The 8,148-nt window shown below is 39.6% G+C and overlaps 1 non-coding gene across 1 annotated transcript; it reads left to right on the top strand.

Annotated features, from left to right (window-relative positions):
• Window positions 1-6,989: 6,989 nt before the first annotated feature.
• TRNAT-AGU (transfer RNA threonine (anticodon AGU)) lies at window positions 6,990-7,062 on the top strand. Its single transcript has one exon. It is a non-coding gene; the product is annotated as a tRNA-Thr (tRNA).
• Window positions 7,063-8,148: the final 1,086 nt, after the last annotated feature.

The following is an 8,148-nucleotide window of genomic DNA, read 5'->3' on the forward strand; positions in this document are numbered from 1 at the left end:
ACCCGATGGTTCGGGGGAGTTCTCTCCAAGCACAACAGTGCCATACGGCCCAAACAAATAGTGTATCCGCGACACCTAGAGGGTTGTCAATAGCGGAGGCGAGCCATGGCAACACCTGAGCGGGGGCGAAGTGGCCCATCAAAACCTTGACGGAATGGGTCAAGGAACGGTCTGAACCAAGAGTGAACCCAAGGAACTCCCGAACCGTCACACCGAACTCGGGCCCCTCCGCCACGATAAGTCCTTTGAGTTAAAAAGGTTAAGAGAACATTTCTTTCATTTACGTGCTGTAACTGGGTGTGGTTATGATAAGGCGTAGTTTAAAGTAATGACAGATAATCAACATCTTACAAATTTGTTGCGCTTTTTTAATGACCATATTGCATCTAGGGAAGCCATAGCTGCTGCCGAAGAGAGATTTCATTTCGCTTTTTTAGGGTGATAATTGACACGTCACGCTTCAACTATGTAGATATTACACGTATATGGAACCGTTGTCACATATACTGTCAAGTTCTCATTTGATCTCGCTAAGCTTAATCCAACAACCGACGCCGCAAAAATACATTTTTTCCGAGCGTATCTTCAAGTCTAACAATAGCTAGGAAAGGATTTAATCCCGAACAGTGGGGATTGGTTCACGATCGCGAAAGTCGAAGACCCATTCACACCATTCTCCTTCCGGCATCAGATGGACTTATAACACTCATTATTTGTACCTGCAGTCTGCAGAACATCTTGTATAAAGAACTGTGAATTTAGACGATCTGGATTAGCTTTCTGGGCAATGTGTGGTCATTGTCAAGGTATTAGCCGTAGTAAAAAATCTTCAGGAGAACGAGAAATATGAACGAAATGTTAAAAAAGTGTCTTAAATCTAATCCTTAACGACATTAGAATGTATATACCCCATATAAAACGGTTTTCCCTAACCAAAATCTGAGTAATATGGCTTTCCTTTTCTTTCTTCCTGATTTTAGGATAGTAATATTTCAGGGACCATTTTTGAAGATGGGTAGATAATTTAGACTCGAAAATAGTTATTTTTATGGCGTTTTATACGTTCAAGAAAATCATCTACTCAATAAAAAATGTCGAAAAAATTTATATATCGGTAATATATTTGGCACTTCGAGCAGCCATTTTCGAAGATGGCGCCCAAACTATCAGTAGCACGTCTTCAATATGCAAGTATGATGTTAAGACGGTCTTCAACATAATTATTACCAATTTTCATAATTTTTGAACCATATTCTGTGTCTAAATGGCATTGATGGCGGACATTTTCCAACATGGCGGCCAAACTATCTGACTAATTGCTTCAATATTTTACTATGAGATTCACACAGCTCTAATTATAATACCTATCAATTTTCATAATTTTCAACAAAATGGTGAAATATACTGTACCTAGCATTCACGGCGGCCATTTTCCAAAATGGCGACCAAACTATTGAACACAGAGCTGTAAACTTTTGCCATGATGTTCATGTGGTTCCATTCATAATGTGTACCAATTTTCATAATACATTGTAGCTGTAATTCACGGCGGCCATTTTCCAAGATGGCGACGAAAGCTCGCGCTCTACAGCAGGGGACTTTTAGTATATTTTTTGTTGGGTCAAAAACAACACATGTGAAAATTTTCATCTTTATGTTCAAATGTTCTAGGTCAAGCCCTTTTTTGGCCTATCTGTCCTGGCCTATTAGGGCTAAAGCAGTCCGTTTCCTCTTATGGCCTCTCAAATTCATACCACCAGAAAAGAGGTTGATCATAATTGTGAAATTAGTATTGTGTCTATAACGGAATTGTTTTTGATTACTTACCATAAGTAAATAATATACATACGTTAGACAATAGCGAATGTCATAGAAGGTTAGGTAATGTTAATCACTTTCTATTATTGGTTTTTTCCAATCTCAAGTAGCTCAAACGTCAGTTACGTTTTCTTCAGATTAATTGGTAACTTCCATATTGTAATTACAAGATATCGTAAAACCATACTTATATAAACTTTATCTGTTACAAAAAGTGCTATCAACATTTAAGCAAACCTGCACGGCTTTGGAAAACACAATCGAAGATGCCTTGCCTCTCGCCTGAGCTACACACATTAACTTCTGATTAGTTTAAAATATTAACACAGAAACGGATTGAGGTTAGCGAACCTATAAAGACGTTTACGGTTTGCTACTACATGTTAACGTTATTAGGTCATTAACCCATGCTAAACAATCGAAACCACTTTTATGAAAAATCCACAAAAATTGTTTCACAATTCTGACAACTGTCCTTGTTACGCGCCCATAACTAAGAAAGGTCATGGTACTTTTTTACGCATTTTTACCCAAAGAACACTCCTGTTAGTTTGTGTCAGATTTGCCAGAAACAGTGACAGTATAGTATTAGTATAATAGGAGCAAGCACACTTAAGAAGTCAACCGTTGAACAGAAAACCGACCAATACCGACAGTTCACCGGAACTAGGTATTATATCTGGTATCTTTGCACTATCCGTACTCGAGTTTGTGTGTTAGTAAGCCTTCCAGGCTGAAACTTATAGCATACATATCCTATTCTTAGTATAGTAAAAATCACGTATTATATTTGGAAATTAAATACTGCGGCTTACCAAGAAATCACTAACTTCTCGAATGTAAAGCCCACATATCAAATGTCGTCTACCACGTTTTACAACAAGAGATAAGACAACAAAGTGTATCAAATAAACTAAATCTAAAAACGCGTAGGTTCCACCTAAGATATAATAAATAAAAAACATACCTCAAGTGAGGGCAACACTCTCCGGAGTCCGGTTAGCAATTACACTTGTGGTAGTTCGGCAAACTCTGATTTAAATTCGCGAATCCGATTACACGCTAATCCGAAACCCGAAAATATTCTCAGATTGCCAGAAAATCATCCTCCCCCCCCCCAAAAATGTGAACCTTGCCCTATGACAAAAAACACCGGACTTATTAGGTGTATGCGTGGTAGGCCAAGTTGGCCAACCACGATCATACGCTTTAGCGGGAAGCCCAATCGTCATGTTTTTAATAGACCCTTCCATTAAATACCAACGCACAGGGGAATGGCGGCTATATTAAGAGAGTTCCCTCGCGCCAAGAGTTAACGCCAGGTGGAGCTGGCGTTCGCGAAACGCAGGAGGCTAGTAAACTCGCGCTGCCGCTTGTGGTCCTTCTTGGCCCTAGGGAACTAGCCTAATATGGCGGTCAATCCCCTGTGCTGTTTGGTTTTCCTGGGGAATTAAAGGAATGGTCTATCGGTTCGACTTTCGAACGAGGATTTGTACGCAAACGACTAGGCTGAGCTGCACTTAAACGCATTAGTTAGTTCATTTACTACCAACAGCTAGAAAAATGAGTTTTCGTTTCAATATATATATTTGTCAATGTCAACCTAACTGTTGAGTAAAACCGATCATAACTATATAAAATCGTTCACAAATGTGTGTGATGTATGCTACATTTAGCGACTAACTGATAATCGTGACCACGATTCAATTAGTTGTGCTGGTAGAAACAGAATCACCAAGTAGAGTTCCCAGTCTATAAAGTAAAATCAGACTTTCAAGTTTGAACCCCACCGTACTATTCTATTCAGTCCGCATCACGAGGTCGAATGTAAACCCCTGGAAGTTTAGCTAACCCGTATAGAATTCGAAACTATTCCGAATTGCATCGAGAACTAAAAGTATGACGATTAGTTTTTTAAACGAACGTGCCTAACTCGTCTGATTTATCTTCAAAAAAACCAATTACTCCCCCCCCTAACAACGCTACACTAGATCCTTAAAGCCAACATCGCCTCAACGAATTAGCGACAACGTACGCATAAGTGGGCGTTTCTAATAATCGAGCGTAATAGGGAAGGTTCTAACATCTTCAATTGCATTCTTTGAAATTAAAGGAATATAACCAAGGGGTGCAGTTGAAGCCCAGCAGATTCGCAAATTTGCCCACCTTTGGTACAGAGTGGTGTCCATGTGGGATGGACAAAAGACCGGATGATAGGGCTGTTGGACAGAAAATGGAGTAATAGGCATTGTAAGTGGAATACAATTTTCCAAATTTCCGGTCCGGAATTTGGGAAAACGTTTGCTCCGATTTGAAAACTGCGAACGCGGTTCCCTGGGGTGTTAGTCAATAACAACAGACTGACAGACACACACACAGACACACATACACGTCGAAATTAGAAACTCTCCGTGACATACGTCACTCGGAGAGGTAAAAACTCTCAAAATGATAGTTGCTTGAGATATGCATATATGCAAACAATAGGAACGATAGTGTAATCAATAGGAACTGAACTGAACCGGGCGAATAGTAGGTGTAATGTAGAGGGTTAGGGAAAATGCTCAGGCAGTTGCCTTTTGGAGAGTCACGGAGGCTCTAGTATAGTTCGGCTGCTTTAACCGGCCTAAAAGTTGTACACGTTCGACAGTTAATTTATTAAAAGTGTTTTAGTTTGTTTACGACGGCTATTTTATTTGATCGGAAAGTTTTAAGTAAGAGGAAAGTTAACAATAGGGTCAGAGTGCGAATGAGTTAGTTTAGTCGAACTAACTGAAATATTCAGTATTCATATTGCTTCACAAGAAGGGCCCCGTCTACCCCAGTAGCACTGCCGACGCAGGGCCTACATGGTCGGCTTTGTGTGTTACCGACGAGTTGGTAAAAAGTCACTAATAAGTCGGGAGAGTAATGGTTTGAAAGTCGAAATGTCCGCCTGGAGGGACGATGGACCGCCGGTTTTCCCACTGTTTTGAGGCTACTATAAAACGACTGTTGGCCGACTATATGTCGGCGTCATTATGCCTACCTAAAGCCGCGCTCAATCCGACCAATTCGCGGCTTTTTAGTATAGGAACGGTAAATCGTCGGTAAAGGGCTGGTAGAGTGAGGGTTTGAGAATCAAAATGTCCGCCCGGTGGGACGACGGCCCACTGGTTTACCGACTGTTACGACACGAATGAAATACGACCCTCATCCAACACGTTTGAGAGTCGACTTAACCGCCTGTCAGCAAGAGGTCCGACGGTTTTGCGACGATCAAGCCTTAACTCGAGGCTTCATTCGCTTATAGTAAAGGATACTGATACCAAGTATTGAAATTTCTTTAATACATTTTCAATGAAAATCACTTTAGAATTTGTACTTTGGTTATTTCAAGTAACATACAGGTTGAGCATCAATTATAACAATTTCAAATATTAAACAATGTATTCGATATTACACGTCTAGTCGAATGGATATATTAGCTGCCTAGCTAATTGGGTTTAACAAAAAGTAAATTTTTTCAGGGCGAGTATAATATTTAAATCAATTAAAGCATTTATTAATATTCATTGTTAATATCTTCGATGTGGCCAGTTACTATCTCTTAAATACAAAAAACTTAATGAAAAATATTATTATACGCTTCCAGATTTTTTTAAGGAAAAAGAAAAACATGCAATTCTAAAGGGTATTATTTCACACATTTTTCTCTTAAAATGTTTGAAACCGCATAAAAATTCTGTAACTAAAACAAATTGAGATCTATTTTGGAATTCAGCATTATTTTCACAACCAAAAATCTCTAAAATACTTAATATATAAGGTTTTTGAACTCCAAGCGCCCCAAAACACTTGCTTCTTTTATATTCAAACGAAGAAACTGAAGGTATACATAAACGTTTAAGTTTTGGTTTCACTTTATAGGGGTGTGGTTCCCAGCAGATGAGAAGCTAGGTAAAAAAGCTAAGGCTTATTCATAAAACTGGCTCTAAGAGGTAGATAAATTGATAATTCAATAACAAAATTCAAACCTTACGTGACAAACGAAGACGTTTCTAGTTTATATAGTGAGACAAAGAACCTTAGCGATGAAATTATAAGTTAGCAAGCCTAGAACTAATAATTTTCAACCACAAAAATCTCGTTTAAACATTCTAACGACCCAGCCGCGTCAGAGATACTGGAAAGGCTGACTTGCTTTCGCACTAGCAGCGCCCTCTTCGATGATGACGTGCATGGCGTTACCTTTGTTACGCCAATAGAACAGAGGCGTGTCACCTGACCCGAGAAATTACAGGAGGGAAAATTCAAACTAGAAAATCAGATGTGTTTTCTTGCTTTGCAGTTTTTTGTAACGTTATGTTTCTAGTGTTTCCAAAAATATAGTATTATCAACTTCTGCTTGTGGGTCGAAATATAGTTTAAGTTAAATATATAACAAAAAACATTTGGTGGCATATGCGGAATAGTAAAAGTCAAAAAACCGTCCCACGGAAAAAGAAGGCCTATACAACAACTTCGTTTTTCATTTTACTCTTTTAAAACGTGACCATACCGACTAGCAGGAAGGAGTTGGTAATCAATTGGCTAAAATGGGTTACATGTTTAGGACGGTAGGCAACCTACTTCAAACCACCACAGTTCCAACTGTCGGATAAATGTCGGTTACTAAACGGCCTAAGAATAACTTTTCTTTTAATTTTACTCTTCTTAAACGTCACAATAACGACTAGCGCGAGAGAGTCGGTAATCAATTGGCAAAAAATAAGTTGGAATTTTCTAGACGGTAGGCAAGCCTACTTTAAACCATCTCTGTTCCAACTGTCAGATAGATGTCGGCATTGCCAACTAAAAGAAGTAGTCGGCTTCATGAGTCCGAAAAGTGTCGGAATAAGCATGGTACAGCTGACTGGACCGTAAACCGACTATTCGACCTTTAACCGACTGTTATGCGGAAGGCTTGTGCTACTGGGGTAGTAAACAGGACATAATCAGAAGTTCGATTCTCGTCGGAGCTCGTAGTTACGTTATTTTAACTAGTTTTTGTAGGTATTCAAGATTGAAAATCTCTCAAATTAATAGTTTCTTGAGATATGCATATATGCAAACAATAGGGTTAAAGTACGAATGAGTTAGTTTAGTTGAACTTTCTGAAATATTCATTATTCATCCTGCTTTACAATTAGGGCCCCGTGGCTTAGTGGTTAAAGCGCCTGTCTAGTAAACAGGAGATCATGAGTTCGATTCTCGTCGGAGCCTCGTAGTTATGTTATTTAAACTAGTTTTTGTAGTTATCTTCCTTGATATTGGTTTGGTATTGTTTACCTCTCCGAGTGACGTATGTCACGGAGAGGTTCTAAATTCGACGTGTCTGTCTGTCTGTCTGTCTGTCTGTCTGTCTGTCTGTCTGTCTGTCTGTCCGTTGTTATACCCACGTGACCGCGTTCGCAGTTTGCAGATCGTAGCAAACGTGTATTCAATTTCCAGACCGCATTTACAGTCCCGGAAATTGTATTCCACTTACAGGCTATAACTCCATTGTCTGTCTAACAACTGTTCATTTGTCCACCCCACATGGACACCAGTCTGAACTTTCTAGCTTCTAAACACCACCATCTTCTAGTCTTTCGCCCATTCCACATGGACACCAGTCTGTACACCTGGCTTCTAACACCACTATCTTCTGGTCTTTGTTTTTGTCCATCCCACATGGACACCAGTCTGTACACCTGGTTTCTAACACAACCATCTTCTGGTCTTTGTTTTTGTCCATCCCACATGGACACCAGTCTGTACACCTGGCTTCTAACACCACCAACATCCTTAAGGTTAAGACATACGCGGCGATCGGCTAGGGTTACGAGAAACGTCTAGCCTTCCAATGGAGGGGTCTTCCTCCAAGGTTCACGCAATTGCGATGTTCTTATCTACAGCCGCGATTCGAATCCCTTATATACTACCTATTTGAGTAAGTCGAAGCAACCGGCGTATGCTTCATTTTTAAGCCTGTAAAATAGGTAATATATTCATTAATAGAGAGGTAAGTAGGTAACGTCTCAAATCTCTGTACTATTTAAGAAGTAATCTCATTCGCCTGCCACGGCAAAACTTGGGTCAAAGACCCCTTCTACACCGCAGTGTTTAAACTTTAATAATCTGATTTGATCTAAGCACAGCGGTTTCGACCAAATAGGATTCTTATCCAAAAAACTTCCGTATGCGGATACTACCGGTTCGGGCAAGTGGTAATTCAGATTTATATTAGCTCCATAGAAGCCATCTGAAATTCATTCGCATTACAACAAGACAGTTACGATTAAACAGACGTTAAGCGCGATTATAAAA

The sequence above is a fragment of the Phalangium opilio genome, unplaced genomic scaffold, assembly GCF_054372755.1.
Source record: "Phalangium opilio isolate 3A_F unplaced genomic scaffold, DU_Popi_V2 ptg000022l_1, whole genome shotgun sequence".
Taxonomy (NCBI): Eukaryota; Metazoa; Arthropoda; class Arachnida; order Opiliones; family Phalangiidae; genus Phalangium; species Phalangium opilio.